The sequence below is a fragment of the Parasteatoda tepidariorum genome, chromosome 8, assembly GCF_043381705.1.
Source record: "Parasteatoda tepidariorum isolate YZ-2023 chromosome 8, CAS_Ptep_4.0, whole genome shotgun sequence".
Lineage (NCBI taxonomy): Eukaryota > Metazoa > Arthropoda > Arachnida > Araneae > Theridiidae > Parasteatoda > Parasteatoda tepidariorum.
The window spans coordinates 44,510,716-44,527,892 of record NC_092211.1 but is presented as its reverse complement, the minus strand read 5'-3'; the positions used below and the strand labels follow the sequence as shown (position 1 = coordinate 44,527,892).

Genomic DNA, 17,177 nt, shown 5'->3' with positions numbered 1-17,177 from the left:
ACTTCGATTTTTGCAGATAGATAAGAGAAACATAATATTAGATGGTTATGACATTAACCGGCATAGATAACGCATGTAATGAGAAGTAATATTGATATTTTTATGTTTTTCAAACTATTTCATTGCTAATAGTTAGTTGTCTAGGGGAAATAAATCATTCGCAAGTTCCACAAATTAATATGAAATAGGTAAAAATCTATGCTTAAAATAAAAAACTTATTGAAGGTTTTATATGCATTTTAATACAGTTGCAAAAAAAAAAATTTCTTTTAACAGAAATTTAAAAAACGATACAATCCTACATCACAATTTTATCATCCCGAAATACAAAAAGTTCGGCAACAAACAAACTTAAAAAAACGAAAGGTATCAATATGTCTCAAAAAAAGTCAGGACAATTATGTCTCAAAAGTCAGTAACAATTATTTAGAAATAAAATAATGATTGTTAACAATTTCAACCTTTTAAATTAAAAAAAAATCTGTATAACTTTTTTTTATATAAAAGAGTATATAACACAAAACGCACATACAACTAGAATAAGAATGGAGAAATCTAGTTTCATTTAATCCACCCAGCTTAATCATTCCTGATATTTGACCTACTTTTGGTCAGACCTGTTACAATTATCATAATTGGTTATTTAACTATGAAAAGCACCGGGGGTGTAGCTCAGTGGTAGAGCGTTTCCTTTCAGAATCAATTAAACTTATTTTAATGTAATGATAGTCAAACTTTGTTTTGCGCATTCTTTCCGTGTTCTTTTTTACGAAAAAGACGCTTGTTTTCGATTCTTTTTCCGCAGAAAAGAAACAAGCACTGGGGATGTAGCTCAATGGTAGAGCGTTCGCTTTGCATGTGAAAGTCCCGGGGATCGATCCACCGCAACTCCACAACTACTTTTTTCATTCTAATATTTTTGCTTCGAATTACAAATCTCCATCATCTTCCTCCTTTCAGAATCAATTAAACTTATTTTAAAGTAATCATAGTCAAACTTTGTTTCGCGCATTCTTTCCGTGTTCTTTTTTACGAAAAAGACGCTTGTTTTCGATTCTTTTTCCGCAGAAAAGAAACAAGCACTGGGGGTGTAGCTCAGTGGTAGAGCGTTCGCTTTGCATGTGAAAGGCCCGGGGTTCGATCCCTCGCACCTCCAAACCTGCTTTTTTCATTCTAATATTTTTGCTTCGAATTACAGATCTCCATCATCTTCCTTTCAGAATAAATTAAACTTATTTTAAAGTAATAATCGTTAAACTTTGTTTCGCGCATTCTTTCCGTGTTCTTTTTTACGAAAAAGACGCTTGTTTTCTATTCTTTTTTTCCGCAGAAAAGAAACAAGCACTGGGGGTGTAGCTCAGCGGTAGAGCGTTCGCTTTGCATGTGAAAGGCCCCGGGTTCGATCCCCCGCACCTCGACACCTACTTTTTTCATTCTAATATTTTTGCTTCGAATTACAGATCTCCATCATCTTCCTTTCAGAATCAATTAAACTTATTTTAAAGTAATGATAGTCAAACTTTGTTTCGCGCATTCTTTCCGTGTTCTTTTTTACGAAAAAGACGCTTGTTTTCGATTCTTTTCCTGCAGAAAAGAAACGAGCACTGGGGGTGTAGCTCAGTGGTAGAGCGTTCGCTTTGCATGTGAAAGGCCCGGGGTTCGATCCCTCGCATCTCCACCTACTTTTTTCATTCTAATATTTTTGCTTCGAATTACTGATCTCCATCATCTTCCTTTCAGAATCAATTAAACTTATTTTAAAGTAATGGTAGTCAAACTTTGTATCGCGCATTCTTTCCGTGTTCTTTTTTACGAAAAAGACGCTTGTTTTCGATTCTTTTTCTGCAGAAAGGAAACAAGCACTGGGGGTGTAGCTCAGTGGTAGAGCGTTTGCTTTGCAAGTGAAAGGCCCGGGGTTCGATCCCCCGCACCTCCACACCTACTTTTTTCATTCTAATATTTTTGCTTCGAATTTCAGATCTCCATCATCTTCCTTTCAGAATCAGCAAAAAATAGGTAAAATTATTAATTTAAACGTTCAGAAGCGATTTTTTTTATTAAAAATCTAATTTCCAATTAAAGGATTGTCTGGTAGATGACGGCCAGATTATCTACGTAGTTCGGTGATTTTTTTTTATTTCTCAAATTACATAGAAAATTCTTTACACTTTTACTGACCACTCCAATTATTCTACAGATTATCAAGCTAATATGCTGACTACTTACTAATTTCTTGATTGATCGTATTTGTTTGATTCTTCAGAGAGCAAAAAATAGGTAAAATTATTAATTTAAACGTACAGAAGCGATTTTTTTTAATTAAAAATCTAATTTCCAATTAAAGGATTGTCTGGTAGATAACGTACAGGTTATCTATGTAGTTCGGTGATTTTTTTTTTATTTCTCAAATTACATAGAAAATTCTTTACACTTTTACGGACCACTCCAATTATTCTACAGACTATCAAGCTGATATGCTGACTACTTTCTACTTACTAATTTCTAGATTGATTGTATTTGTTTGATTCTTCAGAGAGCAAAAATATGTAAAATTATTAATTTAAACGTACAGAAGAGATTTTTGTTTATTAAAAATCTAATTTCCAATTTAAGGATTGTCTGGTAGATAACGTACAGGTTATCTATGCAGTTCGGTGAATTTTTTTTTGTTTCTCAAATTACATAGATAATTCTTCCCACTTTTACGGATCAATCTAATTACTCTACAGATTATCAAGCTAATATGCTGACTACTTTCTTCATTTTTGTGATCCAGCATATGTAAGAACATATTAAACAAGAATACTAGACTAACTTCAGTATCTGACTGATATAAAAAATTTTTGGTACTAGTCACAAACTGATTGTGAAATAACTAACAGTAACAAAAACCTGATACTTTAAGTATCAGATACATATCAACCGTAGATTAGTTAGCTGTAGTTAAAAACCGTTGATTTAGATCTTTAATATAGAGAGTTCAATTAATTAAAATTATATTCTAAATTTATACTTTTTATAATCATTTAATTCTGTTCGATGTTTAAATATATCAATGATAAAAACAATGAAACAAACTAAATATTTTAAAATTTATGCATGAATAACTAAAAAATAAACAAATCAATTGAATTTTAAGAAAAAACATAACAAAGTAATGCAGATCGTCACAACTTCTGATGAAGTCCAAGATTGATACAGAATGAATAGTTTAAACAATATACCAATTGATAAAAATGAATGGTAAAAAACAATTATACCAATTACCTAGTACTACAGAAATTAGCTCCATTTGGGACTAATCTAAAATGAATGGATCCAAATTGATCCGTCCAACTTACAGAATTGCACTACTGTCACCAAGTGATACCTGGTGGAGAAGACATTTGACTCATTTAAAGTTTCGCAGTAACAAACTTCCATATATAATTAAAGCTAGATGGCGGCACCCTTTAAGATTAAAAGAAAATCGAATGAGAACTGCTTAAAATACCAGAGAATTTACTAAATTTTAAGTTTTGAAAATTTAATTTATACAAATTGTACTCGTTCATTCCTTTATGTATTCTTTTAAAGTACTCTATATTTTTAACTATTAAGTATTACTACCAGATACTAGACTTAGATTTGTATCATCATAAGTAGTGAAAGGATGAAGCGAGGTCGAATCGCAAAGTGATCCGAAAGAAACTGAAAGCTGTTCTATAGGTTGGCGAACGATAACAAGTACAAACACCTCCTAGAGGAGAGGCATTTTTCTAGGATCCCTTTTGTAGTCTAAAGAAGCAAAGATTAACTACGCAGTGGGGAAATTATAACCCTCTGACTATTAAAAGGAGCGGAATTCGCGATTATGGTAACCAGTGCGAAGTCCTTTAGCTTAGAGATGTTCGTAGACTTAGTATTGAATTTCTGGATTTTAAAACTTACTACTGTAGAGTTCATTGAGTTATAGAATACAGAAAATTTTTACAAATCAAACGAGTTAAAAAACAAATATTTATTCAAGGAATTTACATGAATAGAAACAGTACAATTCCAAATACATAGTCAAATCTAAACGAACGAATCTGAAATTGAACATACTTCAAGAATACAGTTTCTTAAACATAACTTTAGATCTATTCGAAAATGTTACAAAAATAAAGCTTTTTATCATTAAAACATTCAAATAAAATACTTTGTAAGCTACTAATATTACTTTAAAAATCACAATTTAACCGAAAAATTAGATTAGAAGCCAGTTCTCAATTCTTATCATAAAAATAGATGCCTTTTAAAAAAAGCTTAAATTTGTTTTTATGTTTTTTGATTACCAATTTAGCTCAAGTACAATAAATGTTTTTATAAAATAAAAGCAATTTATACTCATTAACTAAATCAAATTTGTTACGCGTTACTTAAAAATGATCTTATTTAAAACCAATTAAATTGCCTTAAAATTTAAGACACTGACTGCACTTATGGTAAACTTTAAACACAATTTGAAGACACTGCTCCACTATAGAAGCCTGCATGAATGAATCGAAAAGTTCCGAAACGGCTGGACGAGTGTGAAAAACAAAGAGAAAGCAGAACGGCCGTCTACCACTTCCTACCTCATTCGGTCGATGCGAAAATTTCCGGTTCACACTTACAGGCATTTTCTACAATAGATCGATGTCTCCAAATTGTATAACTGCTTCAGGGGAATCAATTCCAACACTTCCATGAAAAAAGGCTTTTAAAATTAGACATCGTTTGAAACTAGAATCTGCTAAAAGAAAATAATCACAGAAAATTTTCGAAATTTATAAATCTTAAATACATGTGATAAAAAAATTTTGAATATAAAATGTATTACTTTATTTAAAAATTGCTTTGAATTTTTGCCTTTTGATTTCAAGCCATTTGTTTTTTTAATCCTCACAATTCAAAGCATAAAATATACTCCAGAGGCAAATCAAATTTTAAAATAATATTTCATAAATGATTCAAATAAAGATTCATTTCTGGGACAAATTAGAGTGTGATGAAAGCTAAACAGTTTGAAGTAGCTAAATATTTTGATAAGAGACGTTACTTCAAAGTTTTGGTTTTCTCAAATCTTCAATGCTAATTTAAATTTATATATATATANTATATATATATATCGTTCACAGATTTAGTAATCTTTTTCTCTAATTAAGAATCTCGAATTTCGTCAAAGAGCAGGGTTGAGTGAAATTGCCAAGGACTTTATAAAACCTATAAATGAGCACAGCAAGCTTTGGGTGAAAATAAATATTTAACTTCGGTTGAAATAGTAACATTCCCTAGTAATTAAAACAGACACATTCATAAATGAACAGATTTTAATTTTACAATACCGTATTTATGAAATTTCAAACAGGTAGTTTTTATTCGAAATTCAATTACTGTACACTAGTTTTAGTTCCCATTACTCAAAAATCGCAGTTATTTGCTTCTGTCATGCAAATTCATTTGCAATAAGCTTTTCTTTGTAATGAATTTAAAATCTAAAAATTCTAAAGTAATGTTATAACTGCTGATTTAAATACACAACTCCTTAAGTAGTTCCAATTAGAGGTTATTTTTAACGAGATATTTGATCCAAACATTAACATTCCAATTAAATTTATAATAAAATTATCAAAATTTTATTACTTACCAACATTTCTGTATACAGTTGTCTGGTACATCATTTTCTATATCTAGATAGAGCTTAATCTATTTTGCTAATATCATTGATCCCGGAGATTATAATTTTCATAAATTCTAACTATCCATGGATTTTGAAAACATTGAAGTTTTTATTGGTTAATTTTTTTAATTTACACCAGTATTCTTAAACAAATCAAATAAAGATACCCATAAAACGCAATAAAACTGTTTTAGTATGCGAACAATAAAGGTCCGTAAAAAATCTATGTAATTAAGGCTAAAATATGAAAATTTCTCATAGAAGTAACGTTTAAGTCAGATTGAGAGATTCATTTAACTGAAAATTAATGTTAATTTAGAATATATTTTTCAGACATTGGGAAAAAACAGTTTTGAATTACGTATAAGCCCATTCATAAAATTCAAATTTAAAAGCATTAGTTTACCTCTTTTTTTGCTCATAATGAAAACTGTGTAAACAAAATAATCCTAAAATTACAGGAATGTATATTAGCCTCGGTTTTGCACACCTTTGTCAGAATTTGAATTCACCTTGTGCATCATTGCGCAAAATGTAATTAAATTTAAAAATTACTTCTATACAAAAAGCATTAAGATTTTTCAAAATCTCGTGGAATACAAAGTAATTTTGGCTTCAGAAAGCACGCAAACATTTTTCCTTATTTATATCAGCCCGTCGCCGTAATGGTTGCATGGTATCTTTTTTTTTAACAACCCTTAATCTTGCTATTATGAAAAACAATTAGAATTTTATATTTAAAACTACAGACGAAATTTTCTGAAGTAGAACTAATCCAAATTTGCGTTACTTGCAAAAGAAATACACGAAATTCTTCAAACTGCTATTAAACAGATTTGTATAACAGACATTAAAGAGCGCAAGAAATAACAATCCATAAAAAGTGATTATAACAACAACAAAAAAAGACGAAATATCGCAATTAATTCCTTCACAAATTCCTAACATTGCAATAAAAAATTCTATGCTCAGCCATAATAACTTAATTTCTCAATTTTGTTGAAAGCCGAACAATACAGCGAAAAAAACCTCCACACTAATTTAAAAATATTGCAGACACAGAGATTTACTGAAAGCCTTCACAATGGGGACACCATTCCACAGCAGATGCTTGCATGAACGAATCGAAAAGTTCCGAAACGACTGGTCGAGTGCGAAACTCAAAACAAAAGCAGAACGACAGTCTACAACTTTCGCTTCATTCTACAATTACCACATTCGTCGTTGTGAGACTTCTGATGCATACTTGCACGCTTCCCTTTCGTAGATCGATGCCACCATATTTCAGAAACTGATTTCATTGAAATCTCAGTTTCAGCAACATCCGATTACACGAAAATTAATACCATGCTATGCAAAAGTTGGCTGATTTAAATCTGTATTCGTCGTCACAGTTTATACTTTAACAACGTTTCCAAACATATTTTCACGGGAAACTAAATTTTAAAGAGTGCTCCTCAACCATTACGGAATATCTAAATGCATAGAAAAGTTTTAATCTGTTTAACTATTTTAAAACTGGAGGATCTTAAACTACATTCTCTAAAGATTCTACAGAAAGAGCTTTTAAATTTGTCCAATACGGCAATATTTCTTCATGTCACTAAAGGATATCAAAACTTGCATAAGCAAGTTAATTATAAGCTTGAGAAAGTTTATTATAACGTTGGCATAATATGGTAAGTAGCTTAGGGTTCTGAATTATTTTTTGAACAGTTGCGTGGATTTCTTTTTCGTTGAAGCGCCAATTCTGTTTTTTCCTCTTGGAACCTTCTATGAAGGTAAGAATATTGTCCAATAGTGTCAGAACTACATTTGTTGCAGAAGTATATATATAATTGGAGCATTCTATGAAGGTAAGAATACTGTCCAATAGTTTCAGAACTACATTTGTTACAGAAGTATATATATAATTGGAGCATTCTATGAAGGTAAGAATACTGTCCAAAAGTTTCAGAACTACATTTGTTACAGAAGTATATATATATAATTGAAACATTCTATGAAGGTAAAAATACTGTCCAATAGTTTCAGAACTGCATTTGTTACAAGTGTATATATATAATTGGAACATTCTATGAAGGTAAGAATACTGTCCAAAAGTTTCAGAACTACATTTGTTACAGAAGTAACATAGTTTTATGAGACTTATTTCGTCAGTAAGATTAAACAAATTTGGTCTTGCAAGAACTATTTGTACAAAACTTTATCAAACATATCTGATGTTTAATACAGCTCATAACTGCATCAAGCAAAAAAGGCTTGTTAAGAGGAATGAATTAGACTTAACCACATAGCTTAAACGATCTAAATACTTCTACACACTTTATTTTAAATTATTCACTTTAAAACCAATACGAAATAACTTACACTATTTAGTTAAATTTCAAAATAGTCTTAGGATAACGAAAGAGTCGCATATTTACTTACTGGTTTGCAAGATTGAGCTTTGAAAAATATCTAATGCTAATAAGAAATGTTTTAAATGTTTTTTTAGTTCAATGTTGTAATTATTAATTACGAGCTATTAGTCCAATTAAATCAGATTGACAGTCTTCAGATGCTAATTAATAAAACTATAAGACATTTAATTTTAATTACGGAGTTAGTCGACATATTCCGTTTGAAATAGACTAAATGAACCAAGAGGTGCTTATATTTTAAGAACTAGTTCTGCGGATTAAGCAGGGATTTCTGTTTTGCATTAGTAAAAACTATTTTATGGACGATATCTAACAGTAACTCATTCAAAAAAGGCCTTAAATTTAAATAATTAGCGAAAGATTGATTTTCCCATTTAGGACATTTTATTTCAAAACAGTGGCCGCGTATGCTAGTCAACTATATGCTTACTGCAAATTAAATTAAAATTTAATATTTTTTTAAAGTTTCACAAAAGTAACATTTTAAACTAATTAACTGAACACGTTTTAGTCATGTAATGCAGCCATTACTGAAAAACAACCAGTTGAACTAAACTTTTGAAAAACATTGATTATTTTATTCTGTGATATACAGTTTTACAGATGTATTTTATAAAAGTCTATGAAAAAGAAATTTAATTATAAATGGAATAGTTTAGTGAATGTAAAGAAATTCATGCGCAATATAGCATATAAACTCCTTGTTATATTCTGATTGCATTAACGATTCATATTAGAACATACCAGTTTCTTTTTAATATTGCTGCTGTTTTTTAATTTTAAAACATTAGAAAAGTATTGAATATTAAAAAACTAATATATTTGTGGGGAAAGGATTAACTGAAAAGACATATATTTCGAATCTTTAGAGAAGTTTAATTCGAAAGTGGCACGATTGTACGATAAAGTTAATTTACATAAATTTTAATTTAAATAAATAGGAAATAAAATCAAATTAAGTTGAAGCTACAAAACGTGCCTGTAATTTGGTGGGCGTTTAAAAATCATTTGAAAAAGCAACTCTGATCTCAGTCGAAATTAGCAATCTCTAAATGTAAAGGAATAAATTTGGTTACAAAAAGCAATTTTAGCTTCTGAAAACATTTGAATCGAACAACATTTTAAAACGTTTCTATTGAATCTCAAATCACAACTGGATTAGGAAAAAGACGCTATTACGAATAATTTTAATTTAAATTTGTATAGATTTTGTGGAATACTTGAAAGAAATTTAATGAATTATTTAAAAGCCTATTTATGTAAGCCTCAGGGCAATTCAAATCTTATTTTACTCTGAGTCAAGGTTAGAGTTAGATTATTATTAAGATATGTTACGTGGTTATGTATTAGTGATTGCTCAGAGTAAAATAAAATTTAAAAATGTTTCTATTTTTTAAAAAATTGATACTATTTTAAAAATAAATTCGGCAATTTAATCATTTTAAAAAAACTTATTTTTATTATCCAATACTATCGATATAAAAAGCTTCTGTGAAAGATGATTAGAGTTGTTTTAACTGACACGAATTTTGATCAAATTAGTTAAAGCATTTACAAATATTGAAATTTAATCATGCACCTTATTTTATCAATTATCAGAATTGTTTAGCTGATTGTTGATAAGCATACTTTCTTCCAATTTAGAATTTTACTTATAACTTAAAGTAGTTTTTTTTAAACCTTTCAATGGATTTCTGAACAATTATTACAAGACGCAAAACAAGTTAAACCAAACATTTTTCATATTTTATTTTTCTGTTCTTAAATTATCTATAATTTTGCTTTCTGATCATATTGCCCGCAAGTTTTTTATTTTATTTAAGTAAAAAGAAATTAAAATTTCATTCAAATTCACAATAGGAAATTTTACCCAACTTAAAATTAACTAGAGTAATATTTATAACTTTTTAGATTTCAAAAATTCAAAATAAACTCAAATTTCAGCAATTTGTAAATTGGAGACTTAAAACAATAAAGCTGTAGTAAGAAACCATCTCTAAAGATTTATTTTAGTGAACTTAAAATTAAGAGCCTTACGCTTAATTATTTATACCATTTGTATTGAATGTATAATATTAAAGGTCGAAATTGGAGCCAAAATTTAAAACTATAATGAATAGGCAATATTTGAAGTACTAATGAGCCACGTCCCGATAGGCATAATGTTTCAATTTATTCACTGAATTTTTTGAAATCAAAAAAAGTCTAAGGTTCATAGAAATACTTAATCATTGCTCAGAGCTACAACATAAAAAATCTCGCAACCCTCCGAAAATTAATATCATTTTATTAAAAAAAATAATACTATACTAGCATTTGACGAAAAATTTCAGTTATTTCAAACCAAAAATTAACTTTCTAAAAGTTAATGATAAGTTAATGAACCGGAATGTTTCAATGATCAATTTTACATCCCACATGTTTAATTTAGATTTTAAATTAACATAAAAGAATTAAACGTTTTAAATAGTAAAAAGGCAGAAATTCAAAACGCAACTTTAAAGTCGTCAAAAATTTTAACTAATCTCAGTTTCATGATTCAATGTAAATTAATATTACTTTATATATTTAATTATATGACACCCAAGTTGTGTGTAACAATCAATAATTTAAACTAACATGAGACTTTCGCTTTCTTTCGGAAGCTGGTATACAATATTATATACTAAAATAAGCATTGAACTATAAAATCAATAGATCATACTACACCAAACCATAGAAACAATAATCAGTACATTGCAATTACAAATATCATTGTCTTAAATCTAGTACTCGAATATATTATGCGAAGCAAAACAATAGTCAGCATTCTTAAATAGTACAAACACTTTAGCATTTTTAAAGAACAAAAAATAACCTATTATGAAGCGTTTGCCAACTGGATAGGTCTGCCAAAATTCCGCTAATGTGACACCCAGTATTACCTATATGAAAAAGAGACATTTATGGGTCTACATATTGAGCAAATTAAGTTATAAAAATTAGGGGTAAAAATAAAAGCTTTTTAGAACATAATATTTTAGCTAATGGGAGTCTATAGATTCAGTCTCACAATCTTTATTTCAGACAGCTGAATATCAACTGAGCAACTGAGTTTAATACAATATTTTATGCAATATTAGAAACTACTTTAAACTTAGGCTTCTTTCCAAGAAATTGTCGAAATCTAAAATATGCCATTTCAGACAACTGAATATCAACAGAGCAACTGAGTTTAATGCAATATTTTATGAAATATTAGAAACTACTTTAAACTTAGGCTTCTTTCCAAGAATCTAAAATATGCCGAAATTAAACCTAAAAATTTTAAAAACCTGAAGTACAAATCGCAAAAGGATCTTTAATCTAGCGAAAAAAGGTTTCGTAATTTTAGCAATTAACAACTGAGAGACTTTGTATTTTAATTTCATCATGCCAAAATATTTTTAAATGCGCTAAACAGTACATAATCTACATTCACTGAGGTACTTTTTCCAAATTTACGTCAAAAGAGAAAGTTTCCAAGATTGTATTTAAGGTACAAGTTTTTCGTATAAAAATTGAAGTTTTAATAATTTTCTAGCTGGTTTGTTTTAAGCCAAACTTTAAAAAACTCTACCATTTATTTGCAAGAGTTTTGTAAATGACTTTCGAGTTAATGCATTACCAATATGTATATTTTCCAAAATTAGGTTTAATGCACAAAGCATTAAACATGTGTTAGGACCTTCTATTTATAAAAGGAGAAATACAATTGATATTCTGAATTAAGTATTTTTTAGTAGTTTTGAAATAGTTAAAAATCACTGTTTTTATGCATAAAAATTTTTCTACTATAGGTAAACGCTTCAATTATATTTTCTAATTTATATACTTATTTTTCATGGTACAATTAGTATTGCGGTATTTTTAGTTTCAAATAGTTTTATTAAACAAACTGAGGTCTTGCTAGTTGTGAAATTTCCTCTCAATATATTGGCGGACATCATGAGATATTAGAAATTTAGCAATAAATGACATATTGGAAGGCAATTTAAATATTATTTCAGTCAGCAGTTTCATAATGCTTTAAAGAATCCCCCCCCCCAAAAAAAAATACATCGCATTTATTTTAATGTTCTTATGCGTCAAAGTCAAATTAGATAGATTTTTATAAAAGCAAAATCAGAAGTAAAACGGTTTTGATAAAATAACTGAAAACTAGAAGAAGCCCTATCCAAAAATTTTTATTCCGAATTTTATGAACATCAGACTTTAGTAACCCCCAAATGAAAACTTTCAGTAAACTGAATTTCTCACTGTTCGACTTAAGTTTATGCAATTTTAAGAAATTTTACTTTAGTTTAATTAATTGAAGGGTAAAATGGAGAAGCGAGATGGTCTGGAATCTAAATAACAAGCTTTAAAGTTCTTTTACTTTCACAAATATCTTTCGTTGTATAATTTCTGTTCATCAAGATATTTATACATCTGGTAGTGTCTTAAAATTACTCTTATTTATACTGGTCAAACTAATTAACCATTTTTAACCATTAACCGCTTTAACACTGAAGTTTAGATGCTATTTCTTTCAATACAAAAATAAAAGTTAAATTATCGGAACTGAACTAGATTTCAACAATTTTACCATAAAATTATTACCAGTCATAAATATTAAAAATTCATATTAAATTGATATTTAGCATAAAATTACGCACTACAAATAATAAACCTTTTTGCCAGAATCAAATTCAATTTTTAAGCAAATTGATTCTGCATAGGAAGTAAAGTACTATATACAAACTACGCACATTAATTCGGAATTTAATATATATATATATATATATATATACATATATATGTTATATATATATATATATATATGTATATANTCTAAATATATATATATATATATATATGTTTAGGAAAAAGACTGAAAGATTGTTCTCGGGAAACGCTCAAATATTATGCTCGTAATTTTACTGACAAGGGTAGAGAAGGGTTTGAAAAATGCTAACGCAAGAAACACTAAAATAATCTCATCCTGTTCCAATTTTTTTTAAAAAGAAAAAGAAACATGTAGCATAAAAATTTACATAGAAAAATTTCAAATTTTGAATGAAAGTTAAATTTGGTGAGAGAGAAATTTTGAAAGATTATTCTTCGAAGATTTTCATAGGTCAAAAGTTTCTAGCACAGCAAGAAAACTCTATGTATTACTAAAGAATATTCTACTCAAAATTTAATAAAACGAATTAAAATATAAATTCTGTTTAATGCAAAAATCCACGTTTTATTAGTATATAAATTTCAAAATAGATTGCTGAAGTCGAAGTCAAAGGAAAAGTCTGGGGAGAGTTGTAGCAACCTTCAAGCATGGGGTTTGTTATTTGCTCATTTTTGCTCCGAAAGTTGCCAAAGACATGTTTACGTACTACTTGATCGACTCCTGGCGGGTTGTAGCTTAATGGCGAAAAGCAAAAAAGGCCTAGGTTTAAAAAATAAAAAATAAAAATAAACTTCATCTCGACGTTTTATTTCACTTCGTTTATTCATTTATTTTTTCTACGTTTGTTTAACGTTTAACATTTAATTAAGTTTAAACGATTGATTAATGATTAATTATAGAGAAATAAACTTTATTTTGTCTATTCTTTCCGTGATTCTAAAAAAAAAAAAAAAAAAAAAAAACTTTTCTACTTAATTTATTTTCATTCAGAAGGAATACGGCAAATGGGTGTGCATCTCGTTGGTGGAGCGTTAGCTTTACATGTAAATGGCCCGGGTTTCGATCCATTATTGTCCTTTCTTTCTTTCTTTTTTTTTTCAGAAAAAAAAAAAAACTACGTATCTTTGTACTTTCTATTACGAATCCTAATAATCTTGTTTCTCGGGGCATACTATTTTATTATGATAGAGAAAGATTTTTTCAAAATTTAATACATACTACTTCCTAGAATTTTCGAGAAACGTTCATTCGCTGTTCCTTTTATGAACCAGATACTCATCTAGTAGTAGTCAAGCTAGAACAATTTTAATCTGGATGGGAAAATTTCGCCAAATTGGAGACTTTTTATTGAAGTTAAATATATTTTTTTAAATATTTTTAAATATGCACCCATTTTGAAGTGCAGTAAATTTATTTTGCTACTAGAATACATACGGTTTAATTTTAAGAGTAATTATTTTACGTAATTAACTCTAGAAAGCACATAAAATTCATTGTAATTTGCAAAATATAACTTAAGCACTAAACAGAAAGGGAATATTATTATAAACAAAAACTTCACCCTGTAACAAATTTAAAAACAAACATTGCTACATTTTGCCACAATCTTATTAATGCCAGTAAATGACTCAGATCAAGGTCGTATATAATTGTTTGAAGGTTTATCTCCCCCCTTCCCCTCTTCTTCTAGTTCCCTAAACCGCAAAATGAAATATTGGCGTCGATATTTTTTGTTCACAGAGGTGCCAAGGTCTACCACAAAATTTCAAGTCGCCTATATTAAGACAGATGTTCATAACAAAACGTTTCTTTTTTTTTTCTCTCTCAAAATGAATTCCAAGCATTTCCTGTAACATTTCATCATTCCCGGAAGTAATTGTTCTGAATATTCGTGTATATATGTATCCAAACATTAAAACAAAAACTTTTACAAAGAAACAGAACTGCTCGGTAATTGCGAGTGTTTTAAATAAATTGTAACATACACAGAACACCGACTATTACCGAGAAACTGCTGTTAAGATTACACAATGTTTTCTTAGATAAATACGCATTAGTAATAAAAATTACAGTGTGTCGGCGTTAAAATGGGAAAATCCTCTTATGTTATCATTAAATTGTTCCAGTATTTCTAAACAATTCTTGTAAGAGTTGTGTGGGCATATTTCTTACTAAGAAAGTAATAGTTCTTGTAATTAAGTTATAGCTTCATTCTTTTAAATTTTGAATGCCCCTCCTATTTCATTGACTGCAATTATTTTTGTTCATAAGTAGTACATGCATGTAAGGTTCGCATAAGTTTAATTTTATTACAGCAGAGAAAAGTTTAACTTTTATAGAAAAAAGGTGGCAACCTTGAGATACGAAAATAGAATGCTCGCTTTAACATACATATCGCTGTTTATTATTTTTTATTAAATACTTTTATAAAATATCTTTTCGCTTCTTTATTATATTTCATACTAACTAAATTCCTTGTCTTTCAACTTTATCTTATACGCAGATATGTAAAAAGCCCCTTTTAAAGCTAAATCTCTAGACTTATATTCAAAAACGAACTCTAACATAAAATACCAATGCTGATAGAAAAAGAATTCATGTTTAGCTCTAATATGTAAACATCATGACGCAGAATGAGATTCGTAGAAATTACTTCTCGCTATCATAAAAAATTCATTGTTGTTTTGGGTGTTCAATTTTATGATGCACTTTGTTTTGCTGCGCAAAAACTATGAGACTAAAAAACTTGAAACTACGAAAAGGAGTAGAAAAATGTACGATGAAAGAAAGAAATTGACACACGATAATTAGTTCAAAAGTTATTAGCTTAAACTTGAAGTAAAAAATACCGTGCGAGCTGCCCTACACGCAGAAAAGCAACTTCTCAGTTGAAATTTAAAGAGCTGAAAGAACCAATCTTGTTTATGAACTTAACACGATTTTTTTTTTCGAACTTCAAATTTGGTCGAAATTTATTGCAATTATAAGTGCTTTTTTTAAAAATGTTTCCAATCTTTTTTCTTTAAATAATGACCATTTATACATTTTTGTTTTTGTTGATATTCGAGGTTGCTGACAATTTTGTTTAGTTGAGTTCTGTAGTTAACAACAGGAACAATACCACAATGGAAATACAAAGAAGAATTACTATAGCCAATAACTGTTTTAATGGAATTCGAAAATATATAAAATCTAATGTAATTCATAGAAAAGCAAAAATTTTATTATATAAATCTCTTATAAGATCAATTTTAACATATGCTTGTGAAACCTGGACCATATCTTATACGGATGAGGCTATGTTGGGTACCTTTGAGAGAAAGGTCTTGAGAAGTATTTTTGGAGGAACTTAAAAAAAATGGTGTGTGGCTTAGATGATCAAATTTAGAGCTTTATCACTCATGTAATGAACCTGACATTATTAACTTTATTAAACGACAAAGGATAAAATGGGCTGGCCACGTTACCAGAATGGACGAAGGCAGTACCACTAAAAGAGTTTTCAATGCCAGAACAGTTGGCACACGAAAAAGAGGCAGGCGGAATTTGAGATGGATAGATGGCTCAGAGAAAGACCCTTTGGTTTTAAAAACGAAAAAGAACACTGGCAAAAAAAGGTTAGCCTGGAAAAACTTCTTGAGAACACCAGGGTCCACCCTGGGCTGTCGAACCATTGATGATGATGAGTTGATGTTAAAAGTAACAAAAGAGAGAAAGAGAGATTAGATATAACCAAACAAAAATCTTAGGATTTGTATTAAAATTTTTTAAAATAAAATTCTTAACACAAAATATCGCTGGTTCAAATCTAAAACGACGCTTCTGCACGCACTTTTCATGTTATTTGAATGAGAAGTGAGTACAGAAGTGTCGTTTTAGTTTTGAACCAGCGATATGTCAAAACTATTCCCTATTTGAACTATTATAAATCTCGTTAACAAGCAAATTACTTCTCAATGATTTCTTCTAATTGTGTCCCAACATCTGTATTCCTTTTGGTGACCTCCGGACGTGATTTGAACACGCAGTAACACCCACTTCACAAAAATCTTGACAGTAGCGCCCACTTCAATCTGGTAACGCCTACTTCGTTGGATGGTTCACGTTGAACAGTTGACTTGCTACTTGTGACTGCGGCATTATCCACCTCCTCACACTGTTGCTACGCAGTCTCGTCTCGATTAAACACAACGTCTGCCTGCATACACTAAACTCCTAAAGGCTACACAGGAGCGACTACGACTGTGAAGTTAATACACCTTTCACATTCAGCGCTCAAAAACCCGGTGACCTTAAAACCAGCTCTCCCGGTCTTTCACAAGTACAGCAACTAGTGATATCCGTTCATCGAATTCTATCCCTGATAAAAAATCTAGTGGGAGAG

At 29.4% G+C, this 17,177-nt stretch overlaps 4 non-coding genes across 4 annotated transcripts; all 4 read left to right on the top strand.

Annotated features, from left to right (window-relative positions):
* Positions 1-1,084: 1,084 nt before the first annotated feature.
* On the top strand, positions 1,085-1,156 carry TRNAA-UGC (transfer RNA alanine (anticodon UGC)). Its single transcript has one exon. It is a non-coding gene; the product is annotated as a tRNA-Ala (tRNA).
* Positions 1,157-1,346: 190 nt separating this feature from the next.
* TRNAA-UGC (transfer RNA alanine (anticodon UGC)) lies at positions 1,347-1,420 on the top strand. The gene has a single exon. It is a non-coding gene; the product is annotated as a tRNA-Ala (tRNA).
* A 186-nt stretch (positions 1,421-1,606) lies between these two features.
* Positions 1,607-1,678, top strand: TRNAA-UGC (transfer RNA alanine (anticodon UGC)). Its single transcript has one exon. It is a non-coding gene; the product is annotated as a tRNA-Ala (tRNA).
* Positions 1,679-1,864: 186 nt separating this feature from the next.
* TRNAA-UGC (transfer RNA alanine (anticodon UGC)) lies at positions 1,865-1,936 on the top strand. The gene has a single exon. It is a non-coding gene; the product is annotated as a tRNA-Ala (tRNA).
* Positions 1,937-17,177: the final 15,241 nt, after the last annotated feature.